Raw genomic sequence first — 8637 nt, forward strand, 5'->3', positions numbered from 1 at the left:
TCTCTCTCACACACACACACACACACACACACACACACACCTCACACAAAACTCTCTCTCTGTGTCACATACACCTGCATGTACTAAGGTCCAAAGTGTCATTAGAAGTACACACAGTCTCTGTTTAAAGATGATAACTCAGTTATTCCAAGATAGGAAGCTCTCTCTTACCCTTAACACCTGCATAAAAGTGCCAGGTATTTAAAACAAGTTGCCTGGTATTTATTTCCAAATACCAACAGTATTACTGCTGCAGCTAGATAAATACCACATGACATGAGGGATAACCACCATTCTGCCATGGCCCTAGATAGATCTGAGTTTACAAAGATTAAGGCAGATAACACTGAGAAATTCAGGGCAAGCAAAGAAACTAAAAACATGACTTTCTCTCAATGGTGTGAAAAGCTATGGGAAATTAAAAAAATAAGCTTCATGGAAAGCTTTGTAAAAATGACCTGGAGAAAACACAAATATGAATATCAGTAATAAATTAAACATACCTGGAAGTGGGTGTTGACTCTGACAATGCAAAATTTTGAAACTGGGACTTGAGACCAGTCCTTAGAAGGATATGAAATTGGCAGCAACAGGAATGGGCACATCACTCACAAACTTTGAAAAGTTAAAAATACTATCCTCAAGTAAAGTGATTTTTATTAAAGTTCAAAAAGCAGGACTTAAAGTTTCTTTTCTCATGCAGTTCTCAAGAGCACTCTTCAGCTTTCACTTCCTTCTTGCCCAAAGGCAAAGATGACATAGCTGTGTCTTTATGAATTTTCATCCACTCTTATAAGAAAACTGAGACACACCAACACTTTCAAAACATTTAAAGATAGTTCTATTCTTGAATCTGTGTGACCAGGAAATCCAAAATAATACATTGACTCAAAGTCTTGCAATGTTTTGATTCATATCCGAGATCTACACAAAGAACGGCTTTCATTCTTTGAACAAATAATTTCTGAATGTCTACCATATGCCAGGCTCAGCACTGGGCACTGGAAACTTAACAATGGTATAAGAGGCATTCAGTAAGTATTTTTTTTCACTCATTTGAACCAAAATTAAGATGAAATGGGGCAAAAGATGTAAGTTAGGAATTCTTCATTAAAGACTATTTTTAGAATTGTCTTAATTTTAAAATAATTTTATTTTTTAATTGATGCATAATAAATGTACATATTTTGGTGATATGTGTGACAATTTATACATTCATGTAATTTGTAAAAATCAAATCAGTATAACTGGGATATCTATCACTTTAAATATTTGTCTTTTCTTTATGCTAGAAACATTCAAATTATTCTCTTCTACCTATTTTAAAATATACAATATATTGTATGTAGTCATTCAACTGATCTCTCAAACTCTAGACTTTATTTCTTCCATCTAATTGTACATTTATACCTATTAATCAACTCTCTTCATTCCCCCGATCTCCAGTTTTATCATTGTGAAATATGATTACAACTCAAACTGATATAGCAAAATTAACTTGACAAAGTAATAAAAAATAAGACAGATTAATATATAATTAGGAACTCAATTTGTACACGTAAATAAATACTTCTAAAATATTCAAAAACCATTTTTTCTCTACTAATTTACTCCTCCACAATTTTGTGCATACTATTAATTTTAAATTTTAATGTACTGAGATTTTAAGAAAATTTTTAACTCAGTTTTCTCCTAAATAATAAAAATTTCCACATATAAGAGACCAGATCCATAAGGTTTGGGGGGCTTCTATATGCTCTTCTGCGTTCTGCTCTTCACACTCCCATCCCATTTAGAGCCTTCCTCTTAGGTGTCTTGGTTAATTCTGAAGCTGGCTGGGCACATGAAAGTGTGCAGACATTCAGTGCTCCCATTGGAAGTTTGCCTCACAGCCCAAAATATAAACATTTGCATTCTCACTTAGAAGAGGGTGAGAGAAGAGAGCAAATCAAAGTAACTTAAAAGCTGTTACAGCATTTTAAATGTTCAGTCATTTAATCACTACCTTAACATAGATGTGTTAGTTATATTTATTAATACTAAAGAAAATCCTGTCCTGGTTATAACATCATTTTGTTATGTATTATAAATAAACCTTTGTCTGTTGGAATTGTTTTGTGCAAAAGTAATTGAGTCACATGACAGCATTCGTGATTTTAACAGAAACCTTTTTTGCTGGTGGAAGCTTCTGTTAGAATGTTACTCACAGAGAAATCACAAGTGCATTTTTTGTTACTAGGGAAAATAGAACAGATATGCTGTTAGACTTTACCTTCCCTTAAAGCCCAAAGAAAGAAAAGATTTCTACTGCCTTAACAGTTTGAAAGCAAGTGAAATAAGCTTTACTTCCCAAAGCATTCCTCTTGTTTAGAACACTATGTAATTCAAATTCACTTTGCAGAAAATAAAATCAGAACATTTAAGAGGAGAGAAAGGATCCTAGAAGAAAAGACTGAAGGAAGCCATGTGTCATTAATTCAGTTATAAATTATTAGCCAAAAGCAGCCTCTCAGCATTTGTATTTGATGAACAAAAATTGATTGCTTCAAGGGCATTTCAATCCTTTTGATGTTCCCATCTTTTAGCCCACCACAAATCTGAATCCTTAACAGAATGATTATAGCATTATAGTAATCCTGAGAGCCAATACTAAAGGATTTGCAAGAGCAATGGAGATCAATAGTTTGAAAAAAGAATGTCTTTTTGAATTGACAGCGCTGTCTCGCCTGATCGTGAACCTGAACAAAATAAGTGGAGTCTAAGTACACAAGCAATCTCACAGGCCAAGCTGAGCTGCTGCGATGAGCCAGTTCTCTGAGAGCTTGAATAGGCCTGAGCGCTGAATATTTCTAAAGGATTAAACCCAAACTAATGGCAACCCAAAGATATTTTGCAAACAATCAGCTTTCCCCCAAAATAGTTAAGATAATACATTATGGGTCTTGGTTTGGTATTCAAAAGACTGAGTTCAGCTACAGGTTCAACATTTGCTTTTGCATAGAGTTTGAGATTATGGGAAATTGGATTAGCAGCCACGTTGTCTTAATGGCCATCTCCTTTGGGCTACTTTGAAATTGAGAATCCCCGCAGTATTTCAGGATGGACTGGAAAAAACTACATCCTTAACACATAACATGTTAGAAAACCCAACGAGCCAGAATTATTTAAAGACACAATTGCCTGCATCTATGGGATTTTCAAGTTGTAACATTATTTGATACCTCAAAAGACAGAGAAAGACAGCTGACTGTTAAAAGCTTCTTGAACAATTCAAGGATTAGCATAAAATTATACATAAAGGAGAGTAAGTACAGCACAGGCACTTGCTCACCACAGTAGGGGCATTGTTAGGAAACGCAAATGGACTCAGTGAAAGTGTGAAGGCATCTTAACATTGTCTGACGGCCCGCATGTTTTAACATTGATGTATATATTTTCCAGTTCTTTGTTTCCTCAAGAAGAGGCAGCTTAGTCCACTGGAGAAAGAAGTCAGAAGACTTCAGATGGCACACATCTGGAGAACATCCCATGGAAAATTGTGAATGGCTAAGTAATCTCTTTCAGAACCAAGACAAGGAGTGGTAATTTATGGTTTAACAGACTACAAAACCTGCCATTAGTTCTAACATACAAACTTTAAACCAATGATTTGGAAGAGTACAATACACAACAACAATTAACAGAAGGAAAATAGCCATCCTGCATGACACAAGTTCCACACTTTCAAAGATTAAAAAGAAAAGAAATCCTTTCTCTAACCGAGTTTATGTTTTCAGCCACCGGGCAAGACAGCCTTGCCGGCCATTGCACTGGTGGGATGGTGCTGATCCTCACATTTCTGGCATCTAAAAGAGTGGCTCAAATTAAAAGCATGTTGAAGTCACAATCCTTGAGAGTTGTGCTGGAGCAGGCTTAAACTTTTTATTTGGAGGCTATGCATGATAACATGTGATCCTTAAAGTTAACCTTTTTTTTCAAGCTGTTTAAAATGTTTTGTAGCTGTTCTTGTCTAAATGAATCAAAAGAAGGATAAGCAGGAACTAGTATAAATAATAGCTGCTTTAAAAGGGGGCAGCAAAATTGATAGCTCTACAAATGGCAGCCACCTGTACCAGGAAAACTCAAAGAAAGAGAATAAGTATTTGAAAGAAAGAATAATTGGAGATGTGACAGCAAAGAATAGAAATCACTCCCCAGAAGGTGTTTAAAAAGCTCTTCTCTCTCCTACTTAATCACTGTTCCCTTAAGCCCATAAATTAAAATGCAATGTGTATGTTATATGCATTATGAGCATGAATACTCGTGTAATCTAAAGAATCTTTGCTCAGCTTGTTTTCATACTGCCAGACTCAATTCCATAAATAATATAAGAACAACAAACTCTTACAGTGAACCGTTCTGCATTACATTATCTCACAGTTTTATTGAATTGTGGTATTGATAGTCTGTTACATAAGACTCTCATATTAGTGCATAAACAAAGACTTGATTTCTCAAAAAAAAAAATATCATTCTTTCCTTTAGAAAAGGTATAACAGATACATCACTAAATGTGAAAGAAATTTATAAAAGAATAAAGTACTCGTTAGCAATATATCCCTGAGAACTTAAATGGTACACATGACAGATGATGGAGTGAGTCAAATGATAGCTTTGTTGTATTAAAAGAAGTGCTTTAAAGAAGTCCTTTGTTGGAAAAAGAAATGCACAACCTTGTAATTTTTGAAAGAATAAGAAATATTTAACCCTAACTCTTTAGTAAATTAATAATTCAATCCAACCAACTTGACTGGCATCAACTGGTCTTGTAATAGGGATTCAATGATAAATAAGACACTTGAAGGAGCATGAAATCTAGTAGGGGTGATCATTGTGCCCTTGAAATGTGCCTGTACTATAACAGAAAAATGTATGTCATCTTTATCCTTAGGTTCCTGGCACAGAGTTCCTAAAACCGTTGGAATTTCCTGAGTGATAAGAATGGCTTTTATTATTCATAAGGAGCCCCTTTTGATCCTGTCAGAGTTTATGCTAATGAAGTAACTTGGAATGGTGTCCCTAGGTAGACTCAGGATAGGTCTGGTCACCAGGAAGACCAAGTGATTAGAACTAGAACTTTCACTTCCTCCCACCAACATCCAGGATATAAGAAGGAGATCTAGAGATTAAGATCTGTAAAAACTCTTGACATGTGATGAGCTTCTGGTTGGCAAGCACATGGAGGTACTGGAAGGGTAGCTCCCTAGAGAGATCATGGAAACTCTGCACATACACACCCCAGCTCCCATACATTGCCCTGTGCGACTTTCCTGTTTGGCTGTTCCTGAGTTTTCCTTTATAGTAAACTGGAAAGTACAAATAAAATACTTCCTGAATTCTGTGAGCCATTCTAACAAATTATCAAATCTGAGAACAGGGGTCATAGAAACCTCAATTTATAGCTGGTCAGTCAAAACACAAGTGGTAACTCAGACTTGAGTTACTGGCATTTGTGACTGGCATTTGAAGTGGGGGGTCAGTCTTGCGGAGCTCAGCCCTTTAACTTGTGACATTTGACACTAACTCAGGTAGATAGTGTTAGAACTGAATTGAATTGTAGGACACCCAGTAGAGAAACAGTTTTCTATTAATGTCATTAGTATTATGGTTTTATTATTGCCAACATCACCTAAAAGTTGATCTGATTTTCTATAAATACCTATAATTTCAAAGGACTTTTAGCATCATTTACAAGTGAAAAAGCTATGTAATCAGTTAAAGAGCAGGTCAAGCCTAGCAACACTATGCAACACAATCTTCCTCAAATACTTCCCTTAGAACAATACACAACAAAGGTTATAGGTTTGTTTGCCTGGTGTGCAGCAAGTCAACATACAAGACATTGGGGATGGCAGCAGAGAAAGAATTGAATGGGGAGATAGAAGGGAATCTCAAATCCACCTCTCCAAGGAGCTGGTTCTAAGGATTTTAAAGGGTTTGCAGGAGGCCGAGGTGTGAGGACTACTAATTAGTTGAAGAGTGTAGAGTGAAGTCATGAGAGAGAGAGAGAGATGAAAAAACTTCATTATTACACTGATGTGATTCCTCTATGGGGGTCTATAAATTGGTTGGCATCAGCCATTCCACTGGAATTCAAGATCTGAAGAACATCTTAAGCAATTCTTAAACATAAAGTCTTGTAATTCTAACATCAGTGATCCTATCTGTAAGACCAGTGGGAATGCAAATGGTCAATATTCAGTGCTACATGACTTTTCGTTACAAGGAAATGGGCCAAAGTGCAGTCTGACTAATACATAATTATAACTGTATTTCTGCCGAGAACCCAGCGTGTAATCCCCGTTAACCCTGTGGGGATGGTTTCTATAACATGTGCCAAGGAACACTAGTCTCAAAAGATGTTCTCTATAGAAAAAAGGTTCCATGGCCAATTAGTTTAGTAATTACAAAACTATACACAGATTAGAGAATCACAATATATATCACCATATAAAATCGCTTGTAAAAAAAATTAATGAAGAAAAGAACTTAACTCTCTTTAAATTCAGTATTGCACAGCATGTCTGAACATGGAATGCCTTTATTCATTACACCATTAACATCCTTGAAAACAAGAGTTCTAGCGAACATACGTTGGGAAATTTCTGTGGATCATCCTCAAGGACCAGTTTTTGAGCCAGACCAAAGCAGTGATTTCCTTTGCTCTGAAATTCTATCTCAATTGATACCAGAAACATTACATCATTTTGTTCTTTTTTAAACTTTTAAGTTCAGGGGTACATGTGCAGGTTTGTTGCATAGGTAATCTGTGTCGTGGTGGTTTGTTGTACAGATTATTTCATAACCCAGGTATTAAGCCCAGTGCCCATTTGTTATTTTTCCTGATCCCCCCCCAACCTTTCACTCTCTAATAGTCCCTAATATGTGTCATTCCCCTCTATATGTCCATGTGTTTTCATAATTTAGCTCCCACTTATAAGTGAGAACATAATGGCATTTGGTTTTCTGTTGCTTTGTTAGTTTGCTAAGGATAATCTTTCCTAAACATGAGTTAGCACAAACCATTTCAAATATTCTTCACAGATTTAGAGACATCCCTCAAAACCTCGGTTAGAAATAAATGAATTAATCAATTATTTATTAAACGTTCAGCACAACTATAAAATCAGACTAATTCCAAATTTACATAACTAAAGCAGATGAACCGTTCTGTGTTCCAAATGTTAACAAAATTTAACTGTTTGAAACACACATGGAGATTGAGTTTCACTGCATAAAAATAGAAGAGCAATAGAATAACAGAGGGCCACAAAGGAGTGGCAGGAGCCTGTGGGTGGTGGCGATGGACTTGTGCACTTCATTTGAGATCATCGCTGATGAGAACCAGGAGTCTTTAAGGTATCTGGATGCTACTCTGCTACCTTAAATGAAAACAGAGCATTAGTTATATACATGGAGAATTCTTCATGAAACTGAAGGCCAAGAATGCAACTGGGACTGCACACCAGGAAGCATCCTGGAGGTCAGCTCTCTTCCAATCTCTCCAAACTGCATCTTGGCTTCTTTCTACTGTCTACTCCCTTCCTCTCTCTCTCTCTGCAGATAGGCCTTTCTCCACTCCTCACCCATGACTCATTGCAGCCTCTGGCCTCCAGGTCTACATGTTCAGCCACATGAAGTAACTAGAGGTCTAGTTTCAAAGCCAAATCATTGAACGAAAAAATGTGACTGGTCCATTGCAGATCAGGTGTCTTGACAATGCTGCCTAAAGGCACAAATAAAGATGCACATCAAAATTACCTCCAAGAGCCCACCCTGTGAAGCTGAAGCGTAGTTAACCAAAGAACCAGAGATAGCCCATGAATGAAGGAGGCTCTCTGATAATATCCACTGAAGGTACTGAAGCTGTGGTTTAACAATTTATTACTTCAGAAAACAGACAGGGTTATAGTTTTACACATGTAGGTAGATTGGCAAATGCCATTACTAACACTAATAATGGAAAGGCACGATGAGCAAATTAATAGTAAAAGCAGAATTTCAGCGGTACGTGGAATATTGTTATCTCACTTCAGAGGAGATGCAATGAGAAGCTTTTTCACTTCTTGTCTGATAACACAAACCAAATTTTAATAAGAAAAATGCTTTGTTTGTTTGTTTGTTTGGTTTGAGATGGAGTCTCACTGTCACCCACGCTGGAGTGCAGTGGTGCGATCTTGGCTCACTGCAACCTCCGCCTCCTGGGTTCAAGTGATTCTCCTGCCTCAGCCTCCTGAGTAGCTGGGACTACAGGTGCATGCCACCACGTTTTTGGGTTTTTCTTTCTTTCTTTTTTTTTTTTTTTTTTGCATGTGTGTTTTTAGTAGAGACAGGGTTTCATCGTGTTAGCCAGGATGATCTTGATCTCCTGACCCCGTGATCCCCCCACCTTGGTCTCCCAAAGTGCCTGGATTACAGGTGTGAGCCACATTGAAGTGAATGTTTCCACTTCAAAATAATTGCTAACATGTTCTGAGACACTATTCTAAGCTTTTTAGGTGTAGTATCTCAATTAATAATCCAGCAACCCTATCTATGATAAGGTATTAGTTTCATCTCCACTTTACAAATGATGCAACTGAGGCTTAGAGTGGTCAA

Source organism: Theropithecus gelada, chromosome 4, assembly GCF_003255815.1.
Source record: "Theropithecus gelada isolate Dixy chromosome 4, Tgel_1.0, whole genome shotgun sequence".
NCBI lineage: Eukaryota > Metazoa > Chordata > Mammalia > Primates > Cercopithecidae > Theropithecus > Theropithecus gelada.